This window comes from Chelonia mydas, chromosome 1 (genome assembly GCF_015237465.2).
Source record: "Chelonia mydas isolate rCheMyd1 chromosome 1, rCheMyd1.pri.v2, whole genome shotgun sequence".
NCBI lineage: Eukaryota > Metazoa > Chordata > Testudines > Cheloniidae > Chelonia > Chelonia mydas.
In genome coordinates this window covers 12,545,967-12,564,165 of record NC_057849.1, presented here as the reverse complement: position 1 = coordinate 12,564,165, position 18,199 = coordinate 12,545,967, and the positions used below count along the sequence as shown (strand labels likewise).

General features: G+C 42.2%; 1 protein-coding gene across 12 annotated transcripts in view; it reads right to left on the bottom strand.

Moving 5' to 3' along the window:
* FAM168A (family with sequence similarity 168 member A) overlaps positions 1-18,199 on the bottom strand; it is a 365,574-nt gene that overhangs the window by 325,321 nt on the left and 22,054 nt on the right. For 2 of the 12 annotated variants that reach the window (XM_043527542.1, XM_043527548.1), the window contains exon 1: positions 1,205-1,344. The exons of the other annotated variants lie outside the window; for them this stretch is intronic. The gene's annotated coding sequence lies outside the window, so the exon portion shown is untranslated. Of the gene's footprint in view, positions 1-1,204; positions 1,345-18,199 lie in introns of those variants that run through there. 12 annotated transcript variants of the gene reach the window in all.

Below are 18,199 nucleotides of genomic sequence, written 5' to 3'. Positions count from 1 at the left end.
AGCGCAGCTCCAGCCCCAGCTGCAGTTCCACTCCGCCCCCTGCTCCGGCCCCAGCCCAGCTCTGCCCTCATTCCCTCTCCGCCCCCAGGCCAGCTCTGCCTCTAGCCCCAGCTCCTTCCCCATCCCCAGTTGCGCCCCCAACTCTGCCTTCATCCTAAGCTTCTCTGCTGAGGAAACCTTGCTGTGCAGTAATGGGGGGTGGGGGGGGCACAGACAAATTCCATTACTAGTAAGGGGGGGCGTGACAGGAAAAATTTGGGCTCCATTGTACTAGACAGAAATTGGCCTTTTTAAAGCACCTGGACTTTATTCTGATGCATTTCTAATGCTGAAACAAGTCATGATCACTTGTAACTGAGTTACTATTAATTTTTAGTTCTGTGAACAGTTTCTACGTATTTGTCAAGATGAGGTCGAATATAGAATTCCTCCATGTTGGAGTCAACACTTTTTGAGCTAGGAAATTGTCATTTACAATATTTAGAAATTCCAAAAGAATGTTTTGGTACAGGCAGCATGAGCCACCAGCATGTCACTCAAAATTGGAGTCCCCCATGATCATGCAGCTTTTTTCCCCCTATACATTATAGATAGGTGTGTAAGGAGCTGGACATCCTGTTCCCTAGAGTGATTTGGTGGTCTCTAGCAGACACCAACACTCCATCTTGTGCTTTATCTGCGAGACATTGATCCACAGGTTTTCAGGATCATTTTCTTCCCAGTTACCAGTGATTTTGAAACAGATAATGCAATTTCTGACATACAGCGCCACTCTCTTTTGATCCTTACTAAATAGGTTACAACCATTGATTGTAACATTCCAAATATGTGAATCATCTCAGCTGGTTCAATAATACCAACCAAATGAACTTATACTTATGTGGGAGCAATTCCTATTCCTTGTTTGTGACATAGTGGCTTCCTTGATATTAACAAGAAGAAAGTGAGATGGTCCTTTTGAGAATATTGGACAAATGGACAATGAAGGCCAGCATTGTTGGCAGAGGCCAATAGCTCAATAATGTTGTCGTGTCTCATATGAGAAGGAAAAATAAGTTCCACCTAGAACGTTTGTCAGGAGAACATAAGACCACTATTTACTTTCCTCTACTGACACCTCACTTCCTCCTTCTGAGAGCTCCAGGTATAACCAGCCTTATAGAGCAAGACAAAGTCAGCTCTGGGAGCAAAGCATGTTACTCACATTACTATGATGGTCTTAGAAGCCACTGAAATTCTTTCATGCACCTTCCAGAGTCCAAGCAACTCTCTGAATTTTTAACTTTTTGGTTCTGACCCTCTAGAGTTTTAGTGCTATCCAGACAGAGAGCTCCTGCTGCTTTCCTGCAAAGAGGGAGGAAAACAACTGAGAAGAAACCAAAAGACACTCCCTGCCTGATCAACAGGAGAAGGACACAGTGTGTATACTCACAAAAGCCACATATCAGAGGGAAAAGCTTACAATCAGGAAGGCAGAAGTAGGGGATGAGAACAAGGATGGAAGGGATTGCAGAAGCGAGACATGAGAAAAGAACTCGATAGCCCCCAGCCAGCACTGCTGATTTCTCATATAGTCCACTTATGTTGATTTACACTAAAGATCCTCTGAGGTCCCTATCGTGCACTCACTTACATAAATTGGTTAGTCTCTAAGGTGCCACAAGTACTCCTTAACTTTAAATGTGTTTACCTTGCAGTCATGGAACTGCTCATGTGCTCGAAGTTAATCATGTTTACAAGGCCTGAAGTGGCTATTCCAAGACCACCAGGGTCAGGCTCCATTACCATTACCTCACCAAAACGTTCTGCTATCCTGGCCAACCAGGATGAGCAACGGATTGTGAGCAAGAGAGAAAAAGGACTAGCAGTTAACATCTACAGTTAGGCCCAATATTTTAAGCACATCCTTCCCTAGCAATGTTTTTTTCTGGTTTTTCCCTAAATAACTATCTTTGGCAAAAGATTCAGAACAGCTTCTGCAGCGACAGAAGTGACTTAAAAAATAAGAAATTAAGTGCTAATAGCAAGACTAACACTCCTGCTGGAAAGCAGCAAGCAGCTGGAGATCCTACAGGCCACTTCAGCCCTTCAGTCACATGAGTAGAGGAAACACCCAACAGTTCTTGATTGGCAGAAGAGTTTGCTTTTCTCCTGTGTACAAAAAACCTAAATGTAATAAAGTTAATAAGTCAATGCAACAAAGCAGTTCATTTTTCAAAAATGTTTTCCCAGTCAGAATGGTATGCTGAATCTAAAAAGTACAGAGAGACTTTTCATTGGCAGAGCATTCCTCTTGAGATTTGAGTAGTTTTCCTATGCCAAATTGGCAAAAGAACAGTATAACTTTAGTGCTTTTGCTAAAGGAATTAATTTATCGCAGGCCTGAACATGCTATCCCTTATACACACATATTTCATATAAATTGGAGAAAAAAGTTAATACACCCCACATTTTTAAAACCAACCCTCCTTCTGACAAGATTGTTTTAAAATAAAGTCACTGTACATTGCAGTAGGCCACACTGCCATGTTTCTTTCTGAAAAACAAACAGACCAAAGTATTACAAAGTCCCTCTGTTTGAGCATGCATTGGTGGAGGGTCAAACCATTCAGAGTGGTGCATCTGTCAGGTAGGGAAGCGTGGGAGTGGTTATACAGCTGTACTGATAACACTCGTGGTGATTAAGTTATGTGTTGTTGTGGTAGAATGGGAGACAGGAATAGTGCTGCTGCTTTGGACTATTTATATTTTGCAATTCGCACATTCTTGTGTTTTTAAATGTGTGTCAAGTAGCCCTGAGCTTAGGATGGGGACTCTATAGTGTGGAGTTTTTTTAGATCAAAACCTAAAAAACTATATAGATAAAAAGTGGCAGGTATGAATGTTTAAAAAAATCTTGTTATCCAACAAAGGGACAAAGGGTCTGTCTGTCTGTGTGATGCTTTTGCCGGGAACAGATCAGGAATGCTCTTCATAACTCCTCAGAACTTCTGTTAAGTTAGTAAGTAATCGAGCTAGAAATGCGTTAGATTTTCTTTTGTTTAACAGCTGGTAAAGTAGCTGTGCTGACTGGAATGTATATTCCTGGTTTTGTGTCTTTTTGTAACTTAAGGTTTTGCCTAGAGGGATTCTCTATGTTTTGAATCGGATTACCCTGTAAGGTATTTACCATCCTGATTTTACAGAGGTGATTCTTTTACTTTTTCTTTAATTAAAATTCTTCTTTTAAGAACCTGATTGCTTTTTCATTGTTCTTAAGATCCAAGGGTTTGGGTCTGTGTTCACCTATGCAAATTGGTGAGGATTTTTATCAAGCCTTCCCCAGGAAAGGGGGTGTAGGGCTTGGGGGGAAGACATCTCTAAGTGGGCTCTTTCCCTGTTCTTTGTTTAACACGCTTGGGGGTGGCAGCATAGGGTTCAAGGACAAGGCAAAGTTTGCACCGTGAGAAAGTTTTTAATCTAAGCTGGTAAGAATAAGCTTAGGGGGTCTTTCATGCAGGTCCCCATATCTGTAGCCTGGAGTTCAGAGTGAGGAAGGAACCCTGACAACACCTTACAGTAGAGATGTAACCTTATTACAGCAGAATCATACATGTTCAAGTGATTAAGAAGATCTACTAGTCACATAGTCCATTGCCCTGCAAGTGTAGAATCATTCATTACAGCGTACTTTCTTGTGCTGTGGCAGTCTAGTTTCATATGTTAAGCAATGGGGCTTTCATGTTTTCCAAAGATGGAGGAAAGTTTTGATTCATTTTACACAAAGCAAATCATAGAATCATAGAATATCAGGGTTGGAAGGGACCCCAGAAGGTCATCTAGTCCAACCCCCTGCTCAAAGCAGGACCAAGTCCCAGTTAAATCATCCCAGCCAGGGCTTTGTCAAGCCTGACCTTAAAAACCTCTAAGGAAGGAGATTCTACCACCTCCCTAGGTAACGCATTCCAGTGTTTCACCACCCTCTTAGTGAAAAAGTTTTTCCTAATATCCAATCTAAACCTCCCGCATTGCAACTTGAGACCATTACTCCTCGTTCTGTCATCTGCTACCATTGAGAACAGTCTAGAGCCATCCTCTTTGGAACCCCCTTTCAGGTAGTTGAAAGCAGCTATCAAATCCCCCCTCATTCTTCTCTTCTGTAGACTAAACAATCCCAGCTCCCTCAGCCTCTCCTCATAAGTCATGTGTTCTAGACCCCTAATCATTTTTGTTGCCCTTCGCTGGACTCTCTCCAATTTATCCACATCCTTCTTGTAGTGTGGGGCCCAAAACTGGACACAGTACTCCAGATGAGGCCTCACCAGTGTCGAATAGAGGGGAACGATCACGTCCCTCGATCTGCTCGCTATGCCCCTACTTATACATCCCAAAATGCCATTGGCCTTCTTGGCAACAAGGGCACACTGCTGACTCATATCCAGCTTCTCGTCCACTGTCACCCCTAGGTCCTTTTCCGCAGAACTGCTGCCTAGCCATTCGGTCCCTAGTCTGTAGCGGTGCATTGGATTCTTCCATCCTAAGTGCAGGACCCTGCGCTTATCCTTATTGAACCTCATCAGATTTCTTTTGGCCCAATCCTCCAATTTGTCTAGGTCCTTCTGTATCCTATCCCTCCCCTCCAGCGTATCTACCACTCCTCCCAGTTTAGTATCATCCGCAAATTTGCTGAGAGTGCAATCCACACCATCCTCCAGATCATTTATGAAGATATTGAACAAAACCGGCCCCAGGACCGACCCCTGGGGCACTCCACTTGACACCGGCTGCCAACTAGACATGGAGCCATTGATCACTACCCGTTGAGCCCGACAATCTAGCCAACTTTCTACCCACCTTATAGTGCATTCATCCAGCCCATACTTCCTTAACTTGCTGACAAGAATACTGTGGGAGACCGTGTCAAAAGCTTTGCTAAAGTCAAGAAACAATACATCCACTGCTTTCCCTTCATCCACAGAACCAGTAATCTCATCATAAAAGGCGATTAGATTAGTCAGGCATGACCTTCCCTTGGTGAATCCATGCTGACTGTTCCTGATCACTTTCCTCTCATGTAAGTGCTTCAGGATTGATTCTTTGAGGACCTGCTCCATGATTTTTCCAGGGACTGAGGTGAGGCTGACTGGCCTGTAGTTCCCAGGATCCTCCTTCTTCCCTTTTTTAAAGATTGGCACTACATGCATAGCTACAGCCCAGACTGGTGTGAAAACGAAGATGATGTCATTTCATTTGTCTTCTCTATCAGAGAACATACGCTGGCCAATGAATAAAAATGAGAGGTATCTGGGAATATTGACCATTTTCATAGAATCATAGAATATCAGGGTTGGAAGGGACCTCAGGAGGTCATCTAGTCCAACCCCCTGCTCAAAGCAGGACCAATCCCCAATTTTTGCCCCAGATCCCTAAATGGCCCCCTCAAGGATTGAACTCACAACCCTGGCTTTAGCGGGCCAATGCTCAAACCACTAAACTATCCCTCCCCCATTTTAATCAACAGTAGATAAGCAGTAGATATACATGTTACATGTGAATTCCTTCTAATTCCTTCCTTTCTAGTGAAACATATTCCTATTTAGGATTTTACATGCTAATCCTACAGCTATAATTGTGGTTACAGAAACATTCTCCTTAATCAGAAGGCTGATCTGGGTACTGTTCCATCTCACCATCTTTCTTCATGACCACAAGCATAGGCATGACAAAATATTTTGATTTGATGGGTATTAAAATAAATTTGTTGAATTAAACATGCTTAGCATTGACATGCTGATTTTTATCTCAGACCCTAAGGTTACCATGCTTAAGAGCCAATCTCCAATTATTCTGGTCCCTTTTCCATTTTTAAAAGTTATTTTTACAAAATACACTAACTTTTGCAGCCCTCCTGCTAGGAGGAAAGGATATGAGTTGTCTTTAAAGGGATTTAAGTTATTTGAATCTTCAGCGTCACATAAATTTGGCCAATGTGTAAGGAAGAATATCCCAGGCTTAATGTCTGAACAACTGTTTAAAAACATATGAAGAGTGTAAACATCAAGGAGAAAAATTGATTATGGTGGTCTGAGGAGCTATTCCAAAATGTAGGTGATGCCTATAATAGATAGGAGTAATAGGGCAAAATTAAGAACTTCAGTTTAACAGTAGGAAACATTCCTAATGGTAAGATCACCATTCCCAAGAAAAGTACTGGAAACCTACCAAACAAAAGACAAAGTAAAACGAAATAAAGCAAAAGGTAGCCTTGTAAATTGAAATAAAATTTACCAGCCGACCTAGAATATCACCTGTCCTTTCCCACAAGAATGAAAATAATAATAAACAAAAAAGTGATTCATATTTCTCTCACCTTGGTTGGACAAGTAGAATTTAGCAAGGCTGCTATAGGGAACAATCCTGAACTGGCAAGGTGGAAGGTGGACAAGATACAGTAATCTAATTTGGCTTTTCCATCTCTAACGTTTATAATTCTTTTACACCTGATCTGAACAGATGAATGAATGTATTTGTCCTTGTCCACTTTGTTAATATTGAATTTAGCCCGAAGGGAAATCCTGTGAAGGACATTATATGTTACTCAAGTATCACCCTTTGTGATGTAAGATATTAGAGACAATAGCAAAACTCATAACAGATTTTATTTGGACTGGAAAAAATGCTAAACAAGACACGTGCTTGCTCATGGAAATACACCAAGGTGATTTCCAACATGTGAACATAAAATTATACACAGTAGTAATTTAAGGCAAATAAATTGCATTGCGGGAAAATGCTTATCTATTACTCCATATTCAGATACTGTATTTACCCCAAATTTAATTTATATACAAAAGGTATATAAAAAGAATGAACTAGTAATTAAGTATTGACTAAATAGTTTCTTGAAAACAGATCTCATTTTGCAGCAGGGCACAAATGACTATGGGGAGTCAGAGGCTATCATTTACCTGGTAGACAGGTTTAATAATTGCTGTGTGAAGTTGACACTTTTACATAAAATATATTGTGTTATTAGCCAATGGCTAGGTTTAGATTCCCACTTTGAATGCTGTGGACAGACTTCTGCAATTATTACAGCAGAACAGGGTAAACAAAGCAAGAACCAATTACTTCAAAATCTCCATACCTTCACATGCAGACTCACAGAGGCCACATTTAACATAGCAGGCACCTAACACTACAATGCAAGCAGTCTCCCCTTATGTAATGGAGTCCTTCTATGAAAGGAACGTAATACATTATCAGTGCTAACATCTGTGTAGCCACAGGTTTTGTGTCTCACAGTGCAGATTGATAACTTAAAGCCAAGCAGAACTGATGAATAATGAGCAGGGACCTTAGAGGAAAACACTGACAATGAAACTGACAATGAGCAACACTGATCAGTTCCCCAGGGCCACAAAATATGTCTTGAAACTACAGTCCTGTGAGATCCTTAAAATCCTGGGTAGTTCCTGGAGGGCAAACCCAACTCCATGTGTATACATGCTGCTACAGTATTCAATCAAGAGGCTTTTTACGCTACAAAAAGACCCTCTTTGTAACAGCTGCAGACTAATGTGACAAGCAGTGTCAAAAATGCCAAAGCAAATGAGGAACTTAAGGCTTGTCTACACTGGAACTTTACAGCGCTGCAACTTTCTTGCTCACGGGTGTGAAAAAAACACACCACTGAGCGCTGCAAGTTTCAGTGCTGTAAAATGCCAGTGTAGATAGTGCACCAGCACTGGTCGCTATTCCCCTCGGGGAGGTGGGTTTTTAGCTCTCTCCCAGCGCTATGCTGCAACTACACAAGCCACGTTAAAGCGCTGCCAGTGAAGACGTGCCCTTACATTTATGAAGCTGACTGTCTTTTCCTGGCCTGACCATTAAGACAAAGGAAGCAACTATTCATTCAAACAAACCATGACTTTCAAAAAGAAAAACATCCCAGCTACCATAACTTAGCCATCCAAACTGTGAGTGACTAATTAAGTAAGAGGCTTCACCTTTTCTGACATAAAGAATGTACTAAACAAGCCTGGGATAAGATCAGATCTGACTGTTGTGAGGAGGGCTCAGAAACTTGAGTTCCCAGAAGTTCCCTTAAATGATGAATGAACTCCTATGGAATAGGTCTTCATTGCTTATTAGGCAAATCTTTTGTTTTGTTATGTAGGATTTGCTAAATGGAAGTTGCAAAAGTATCCCCATAGTTTCCTCATTCTGCCTCCCACAACTACTCCAAGAACGAAGGCCATGCTATATCAGAACAGAAATATTGATTCACCTTAGGGATTTTAATTCATTTTTTTAAAAAGGCGTCAAACTCAGCAGGTTTTCTTCCAAAGCCCTTGAGCCTCAACATATTTTCATTCTTTAACCTCATGCACCTCCTTCATAACAAGCCTTTACCCACCCTTTCAGTTGGGCTAAGATTAGATATATAAAAAAGCATTTTTGAATCGTCCAAATGACTCCAGCTCAGACAATTTAAAAATGCTCAGTTTACAAGTCTGATGATTGTTTTTTTCTAACTGACAGCCTAGCAAAGTTAGGCTGATTTCTTGCTGGCTTAAACAGTCAAAGATTCAGCATGCCTAACTTTGCCTTATGTTGTTTTCAGCAGGGTTGAACAAATGTAAACAAGGGCAGAAATTGATCCTGCAACTGCAATTTAGGCCCTTTCTATACTGGGGAGTTTTGCACCAGGGTACCTACACTGATTCAAATCCCCAGCATAAATGCACTACACCAGAGTAAGACGGGGCTTGCACCAGAGAAAGGAGTCTGCATTAGGGCTTGCACCGATGTCACTAAATTGACCAAGTTACACTGGTGCAAATTTCCCCGAGTCTAGACAATGAGTTTGTCTCCCTTTCCCTTATTTACATGCAAGAGTCCTGAAAGGCTTTGTGGGATTTCATAAAATGTGTGTCCTGTCCCCTCCCCTTAAAAAAAATAAAAATCAAAAGTTCAGGTTTTATCTATCTTAAAAAGATCCATGGACAAAGGAGGAAGAACTAACAGGATTCTCTCACACACATCACTGCATAGCTGAGAGCTTTCCAGATAACTGAAGGCAGGTCTACACTAGAAGCACTCCATCAGCATAGCTGCCGCTGTAGCACAGCTGGTGAAGATGCTTTATGCAGATAGGAGAGCACTCTCCCACTGGCATAATTACACCACCTCCACGAGAGGCGGAAGCTATGCTGGCGGGAGAGCGGCTCCCATCGACACAGCATCGGTGTGGACAGCACTTAGGTCGCTGTAACATGCGTTGCTTGGGGGCGGGGGGGAGGGGGGTCTTTTTCGCACCCTTGAGTGAAATAAGTTAGATTGATTTAAGCAGTAGTGTAGATGTGCCCTAAGATTTGCATAAGGAGGACCGTAGTCGATTTCGTAAGTCTTTGTCTAAGTCTACACTGCAACCAGAATCACCCAAGGATTCAAAGAATCTAAACATGAGGTGGAGGTGGAGGTTTGCATCAAACAGACTCCAGGGAGGAACCAGCAACTTAATGGGAGGTCAAGTAATAAGGACTTGTCTACACTTAAACCAATACAGCAGCACAGTGGTGTCACTGTAGTGCTTCAGAGTAGACACTATCAATGCTGATGGGAGGGGTCCTCCTGTCGGCACAGGGTAATCCACCTCCCTGAGAGGCAGTAGCTAGGTTGACAGAGAATTCTTCCATCCACCAAACACTGTCTATACTGGGAGTTAGGCTGGCATAACTACATCTTTTAGGAGTGTGGATGGGTGCCAGAATGCGGGGGAGGGGCGAAGGGGCCATGGCCCTCCCACTTTTGAAAGCTCCCCACAGCTGCTTGGGTAGCTCTTACCATGGCCCAGCTGCGAATCTTCGGCCCTCGAGGCACTATCCCCAGGCCAGGCCCAAAGCCAGGTCAGGGTAAGAGCCACGTGAGCAGCTATGGGGAGCCATATACCCTCCACCTGCCCTCGGTGGGGGGCCCAGAAGGCAGGGACATGGGCTGGGGGCTGCACTCATGCTCTCCCACCCCAGGCAGTTGGAGTGACCCAAGATCCCCAGCCCGGCTTCAGCTTCTGGCTTGGCCGGGGGTGGGGCCTTGAGGGGGAAGAAGAGGGGCAGGGCCTCATGCTCCCCCCACTTTTAAGAAGAACCCGTCACCTCTGGGTGTGGATTTTTCACATCCCTAAGAGACATAGCTATGCCAATTGTAAGTTTTCAGTGTAGACCAGCCCTCAGCTAATATGAGATGACAGGGCAAGACCTTAACAGGTAACCTGTCTTTGGGACCAAAGGGAGGCTCAGGATTGGAGGAAATCCAGGATGACTGGGTTAAGCTTTTTTTTAGGAAATTGCCTTGGGACATATTACAGGAACATTATCATCTTTCTGCAGAAATAAAGGAGAGTGGTTAGGACTCTGTCCAACATGCCCAGTTTCTTTAGATAACTTTATTCATGAACCATGCCCTCCTCCTTACGTGCAGGACAGGGCCCTGTCAGAGAAGACTGGGTCTTTTGGGAAATAGTGGGTTGAGGCCCTCCATTTCTAAGTCATCCTCCCTAGTAAACAGCTGCCATGTCAGTCTCTCATGTAATGCTGCTCATACAGTAGCTTTCCCAAGCAAAAGCGTCTCAGTTCCATTGCTCCCCACAGGGTTCTGGAAAGTATTCTGCTGCAGTCTGGGAAAACTCTGAGCAGTAGCAAAAGCACTGGATGTCTGTCTGCCTGCAGTCTCAGGAAAACAGCTCTACATCAGTTGGCTCACATTTGGAAGGGGTTCTTTGCAAGTATAAAAGCAACAGAATTTTATTTTAAATGAAAGCTTAGATTCTGCAGGGGTTGAAAGCACTCATCTGGGAAATTTTTCTATTTGGAAAGTGGATTTTTCAAGCCCCAAGTATTGTGCTTTTGCACAAGTGTGATAAATGACCAATTGTAAAGTGTATATACTCATGACATGGGGCAGGTATAATGTCACTATAGAAATCTCAGCCCGGGATTTCCCGACATTGTGCGTGTGAAAGTCATAACCTCAGTGTTACATCATCATCATATTGCCCTGTCCACTATTCACACAACTACAAGAGGCATGATCATTGGTTCTGATGTTTCTTTGATTCTGCTCTGCGATAAAACAACAGCGCCTTTGTTATGCTCTCAGCAAAGCTATTTATACATTGTGACATGCAGTGTCTGCTTCCTGTGTTCTCCAATAGTCTCAGACAAATAGTTTACACACACATTAAAAAAATGTAGGTTTCAGAGTAGCAGCCGGGTTAAAACAGTTTTAATATGAAAGCCAAGACCACTGTAACAAAAATACAACAATATTCCAGATGAAAACTAGGTTCACTCTCCAGAAAAGTGAATGAAGGGCCATCTGACAGCAAGAGGAAGGAGTCGGAAAATGACAAGTATTGAGTTAAGGAATACACCTGGTAAGGAGAAAAGAGGAAGGACAGAAAAACACACCACTTCCTGAGAATATGCAGAAGGGATGTCACAAAACTGGGTGACTGGGCGGATGAAATTCAGTGTTGAAAAATGCAAAGTAATGCACATTGGAAAACAGAATCCCAATTTAACAGCTAATTTAGACCCACAATTTGTACATCACAACTCAACAAAGATATTGGAGTCATTGCAGGTAGCTCTCTGAAAACATCAGTTCAATGTGCAGCGGCAATCAAAAAAGCTAACAGAATGCTAGGAACCATTAGGAAAGGGATAGATAATAAGAAGACAGAATACATCACAGTGCAATTATATAACTGCATGGTACACCCACATCTTGAATATTGCTTGCAGTTCTGGTAACCCCATCTCAAAAAAGATCAATTGGAATTAGAACAAGTACAGAATGGGGCAACAAAAATTATTAGACATATGGAACAGCTTCCATATGAGGAAAGATTTAAAAAACTGGCACTGTTCAGCTTGGAAAAGAGAAAACTAAGGGGGTATATGATAGAGGTCAATAAAATCATGAGTAGTGTGGAGAACATGAATAGGGAAGTGTTATTAGCTTCACATAACAAATGAACCAGGAGCCACCCAGTGAAATTAATAGGCAGAAGGTTTAAAACAAGTACTTCACACGACACACAGTCAAGCTGTGGAACTCAATGCCAGGGGATGTTCTGAAGGCCAAAAGCATAACTGGGTTCAAAAAAGAATTAGATAAGTTCATGGAGGATAGATCCATCAGTGGCTATTAGCCAAGATGGTCAGGGATGCAACCCCATGCTCCGGTTGTCCCTAAACATCTGACTGCTAGAAGTTGGGACTGGATGACAGGGAATGGATCACTCAATCAAGTGCCTTGTTCTGTTCACTCCCTCAAAAGCACCTATCAGCCACTGTTGGAAGACAGGATACTGGGCTAGATGGACCATTGGTCTGACCCAGTATGGCTGTTCTTATGAGATCATCCTTAGATCCCTGTTACTGACTGAAGAGGATTTTAAAGACACAACTTCCAAATATATCACAGCTACTACAGTCCCTTCTAAAATATTATAATCCTATAAAAAGCAATCAAGTTTGTCTGGCAAGAATTACATTTAAGTCCTTACCACAGTGATTTGTCAGTTTTTTTTAAAGCACTTTACAAATATAAATTTATTCTCACAACACCCCTGCTAAGAAAGAAAGTACTGCAAATGGTAGAAGATGATAAAGAGGGAAACAGGAATGGGCCAATGGCTGCAACTGTATTGAACTTTGATATAGCTCCTAAAAACAAACTGTTCTGGTAGTGGTGGAAAGAGGAAATAGGATAGGGATGGTTTTCAGGCTATTGGCTGCTCCAGGCTGTCAAAGGCTTCCTCCTTCCTTTTTGACGCTCTAATCCATAGCATCCTGACATCTCCTGATCTTGCCAGGTCAATCGTATTCCTAGGCCTAATTAAGGCCAAAGCCACTTCATAAGAAAACTACCAGGCCTCCTACTAGTGCACAGGTCTCTATGTAAACCCAGTCTCCTTATCAGGTGAAGCCAAACTGATGCCAAATTTCAGGAAGGGACATCATCTCAAATCACAACCTTTCTGGGGTCAGAAACACCAACCACCCACCATTAATTTTATCTCCACTGAGGAAAAATCTCACTATGCGGTAAAACTAACCAAAATTGTGATCATGTGAACTGAAGACAAATCAATTGCACCAGATGCCAACACCATTACTTCAAAGCCCAAAAGTGCCCATGGAAACAAACCACACAGTTGCTTCTATGTCCAGAGGTGTCTGAGCTCATCCAAAGCTAAATATACTATATATTTACATATATAATATACATCGGGAATATTTTCAAGCATCAAATGTGTGTTTTTACATACACACGTTGCTTTAATAGTGCCAATTTCACAAAGTTGAAAACAATTATGAGCCAAATCAGCTGGGAGGAAGAATTTAATCAAAAAAATGTGAATGATGACTTGGAATCATTAAAAACACCTTACTAGATTCCCAAAGAACCGTACTGGTTAAAAACAAAACAGCTTAGAGGTGATTGACAGTAGTTATAAAAAAATTAAAACATAATACATAATAAATGAAAGAAAGAGGAAATTGACAGTAATTAATATGAATCAGAAAGTAGGAATTGTATAAAATTGATAAGGGAAGCAAAGGGACACAAGGAGAAATCTATGGCCAGCAGTTAAGGACAGTAAAGAGGAATTTTTAAACTATATTAGGAACAAAAAGAATCCTGACAATGCTATTGGTTCATTACCAGTTGGAAATGATAGAATTATCAATCATAATGAAGAAAAGGCAGAAGTTTTCAATAAATATTTCTGTTCTGAACTTGGGGAAAAACAGATATCTTCTCATAATATAACAACACTCGTTCCACTCCACTTATATCTCCGGAGGATGTTAAACAGAAACTACTTAGTTCTGCTGCCCAGGATTCAAGAAGGATGTTGATAAATTGGAGAAGTTTCAGAGAAGAGCTATGAGAATGATTACAGGATTAGAAAACATTCCTAATACTGAAAAACTCAAAAGACCAAAGAGAAGGTTCAGGGGTGATTTGATTACAGTCTGTAAGAACATAAGACTGGCCACAGTTCATCTAGCTCAGTATCTTGTCTTCCAGCAATGGCCAGTGCCAGATGCTTCAGAGAGAATGAACAGAACAGGGCAATTATAGAGTGATCCACATCCTGCCATCCAGTCCCAGCTTCTGAAAGAAATTTAATACCTACATGGGGAACAAATATTTATTAATGGGCTCATCCATCTAGCAGAGAAAGGTATAACACAATCCAATCGCTAGAAGTTGAAACTAGACAAATTTAGACTGGAAATAAGATGTAATTTTTTAATGATGTGAGTAATTAACCATTGGTACTATTTGCCAAAGGTTGTGGTGGATTCTCCATCACTGGCAATTTTAAAATCAAGATCAGATGTTTTTCTATCAATATATTTTGAGAAGTTGTATGGGCTACGTTGTACAGGAGATCAGAGCAGATGATCTCAGTAGTCCCTTCTGGCCTTGAAATATATGAATCTATGAACAGTATACTTGTCAGGTAGTTTTTAATTAGAAGTTCAAGGTAGCTGGATAAAAGATAAGTGGTTATTATAATTTACTTCCTCAACACACTTTCACCTTTAAAAAAAGCTACCAATCATAGAATAGTAGGTCTGGAAGGGACCTCGAGAGGAGGTCTGGAAGAGACCTCAAGAGGTCATCTAGTCCCATCCCCTGCACTCATGGCAGGACTATTACCTAAACCAATGGTTCTCAAGCAGGGGTTCACATACCCAGGAGGTACATCAACTCATCTAGATATTTGCTTAGTTTTACAACAGGCTACATAAAAAGCACTAGCAAAGTCAGTACAAACAAACATTTCATACAATGATTTGTTTATACTACTCTGTATACTACACTGAAATGTACATACAATATTTATATTCAAATCAATTTATTTTATATTTATATGGTAAAAAAGAGAAAGTACGCAATTTTTCAGTAATAGTGTGTTGTGACACTTTTGTATTTTTATATGTGATTTTGTAAGCAAGTAGTTTTTAAGTGAGGTGTAACTTGGGGGAACGCAAGATGAATGAGACACCTGAAAGGGGTACAGTAGTCTGGAAAGGTTGAGAGCCACTAATCCAGACCATTCCTGACAGGTGTTTATGGAACATGCTCTTAAAAATCTCCAGTGATGGAGATTCCACAACCTCCCTAGGCAATTTATTCCAGTGCTTAACTACCCTGACAGTTAGGAAGTTTTTTCTAACGCCCAACCTAAACCTCCCTTGCTGCAATTTAAGCCAATTGCTTCTTGTCCTATCCTCAGTGGTTCAGAAGAACAATTTTTCTCTCTCCTCTTTGTATTACGTACTTGAAAACTGTTATGTCCCCTCTCAGTCTCCTCTTCTCCAGACTAAACAAACGTAATGTTTCCCACCTTCCTTCATAGGTCATGCTTTCTAGACCTTTAATCATTTTTATTGCTTTTCTCTGAACTTTTTCCAATTTATCCACATCCTTCATGAAATGTGGCACCCAGAACTGGACATAATATTCCAGCTGAGGCCTAACAGGCACAGAGTAGTAGAGCAGAAGAGTTGCTTCTCGTGTCTTGCTTACAACACTCCTGCTCGTACATCCCAGAATGATGTTTGGTTTTTTTGCAACAGTGTTACATTGTTCACTCATATTTAGCTTGTGGTCTACTATAACCCCCAGATCCCTTTCCACAGTACTCCTTCCTAGGCAGTCATTTCCCATTTTGTAAGTGTGCAACTGATTGTTCCTTCCTGAGTACTTTGCATTTGTCCTTATTGAATTTCATCCTATTTACTTCAGACCATTTCTCCAGTTTGTCCAGATCATTTTGAATTTTAACCTTATCTTCCAAAGCACTTATTACCCTCCCAGCTTGGCATTGTCCACAAACTTCGTAAGTGTACTCTCTCTGCCATTATCTAAATCACTGATGAAGATATTGAACAGAACCAGACCCAGACCTGATCCCTGTGGGTCTCCACTCTATATCCTCTTCCAGCTTGTCTGTGAACCACTGATAACTACTCTCTGGGAATGATTTTCCAACCAGTTATGCACCCACCTCATAGTATCTCCATCTAGGTTGTATTTTCCTAGTTTGTTTATGAGAAGGTCATGCAAGATAGTACCAAAAGCCTTACTAACATCAAGATACACCACATCTACCACTTCCCCCCCATCCACAAGGCTTGTTACCCTGTCAAAGAAAGCTACTGGGTCGGTTTGACATGATGTGTTCTTGACAAATCCATTTTGACTATTACTTATCACTTTATTATCTTCAGTGCCAACAAATCTATAGTTATTCCATTCCTTTTTCCTGGGATACTTCAATGCACAACACCTTACATCCACAAATCTCAAAATCTTTAAAAAAGTTAAGTCTTACAACCACCATGTGAGTTACATCTTAATAACCTCCTCTGAGTGAAAGGGAAAATGATTTGTCCAATGTCATAGAAGAATCCCATGTTAGAACAAGGAACATAAATCAGACCACTCAACTCCAGGTCTCCTGCTCTAACAAGAATCTATTTCTTGATAAATAATATCTCCTCCATCTCAAAGTCAATAGCAAATACTTAAGCAGAGAATTAAAAATTTAATTTTGAAGACAGAGGTGGAACTTTATCTTTAAAAAAAAATTTAAAACTCGTTTAGACTAATACAATTGTTTTCAATTTGTGGTCCGTGGAGTCCTGGGGGTCTGCAGACTATGTCTAAGATTTCCAAATGGGCCCACACCTCCATTTGAAATTTTTTAGGGGTTTGCAAGTGAAAAAAGGTTGAAAACCACTGGACTAATATAACCCTCCCAAGAAAATTACACTGGCAAACACTACTGAACAGGGGGCATTTTCACAACAAAATAATAGTGTTCAAAAACTGATCAGGTCTCTTTCAGTCCATTTCTTATAACAGCATTATAGACAACTACCTACCTAAGCAGAACTTGAAAAGTCAATTTGCCAGTATCAAGTAACCAGCTTGCCCTAGAGATACAAGGAGGTGGGAGTTTAACCTAGCAATTTCTGCCAAATTTAAGCTTCTACTTGGGGTGGGGTTGGGGGTGGGGTGGGGGGATGTTTCTAGTTGCTAAGGTTGTGAATAAAACCCTCCAAATGTGAAAAGAGGCAGCTCTGTCTTTCCAAGCCTGCAGGTAGTTACATTGTCTCAGCTGCTGCTGTTAGAGTGTACCAAAGCAGTTGAGCAAAATAAAAAAGACTTGCCAGATCCACTCCAGGTATTCAGAACTCCGTGGGCAGCAGTGACACTGACATGAATTATGCACAATACACTGTTCTGCTGATTGGGAAAGGTATGAGCGGCAGAGACTGCCATGGGACTGAGACACTGAGGAGAACCGTTCCCCATCATAAAAACAGAAGTTGCAAGAAAATAGAGTAGTGGAGACATAAGCACCTCAACAGGTCAAGAAATTCCTTCTAGCTGTCAGAGGAAAACAGAGAAGGCTTCAGATTTTCAGACATTGACTAGACAGAGGCTACTATAAGAGATATAGCCACAAAAACTGGTCTTCTCACTAGAACACCTCTTAAACTCACAGGCAAACCCCTCTCCCATCTTTCATGCCAACCTCCGGCTAGCACAGGGGTCTCAAACACGCGGCCCGCGGGGTTCTTTCATGTGGCCTGCCAAGCTCCCTGCGCTCACCTCCTGTGCGCCCCTCTGCCTACCCAGTGGCATCACGAGCCCCGCGCCGCTCCCTGAAGCGGCCGAAACCATGCTCCTGCGGCCCCAGAGCGGGGGAAGAGGGCTCCGCAAGTTACTCTCACTTCCAGGCACAGCCCCCCTGCAGTTCCCATTGGCCAGGAACGGAGAACCACAGCAAATGGGAACTTCAGAGGAGGTACCTGGAGGAGCAGCAAGAGCAGCACACGGAGCCATGTGCCCGCCCCCCGCCCCAACCTCCCCCCCAGGGATGTGGTTCCGGCTGCTTCCTGGAACAGAGCAGAGCGAAGCAGAGCGGCGCGGGGCCAGGGCGGGCAGAGAGGTGGGCAGGCAGCGAGCCTGCCCTGGCCCCGGTGTGTGCTGCTGCCACCTCAGAGCTGCTCTAGGTAAGCGGCGCCGGGCTAGAGCCCGCACCCCAAACCCCTCCTGCACCCTTCACCCCAACTCCCTGCCCGCCCGCTGCCACACCCCTCCTGCACCCCAACTCCCT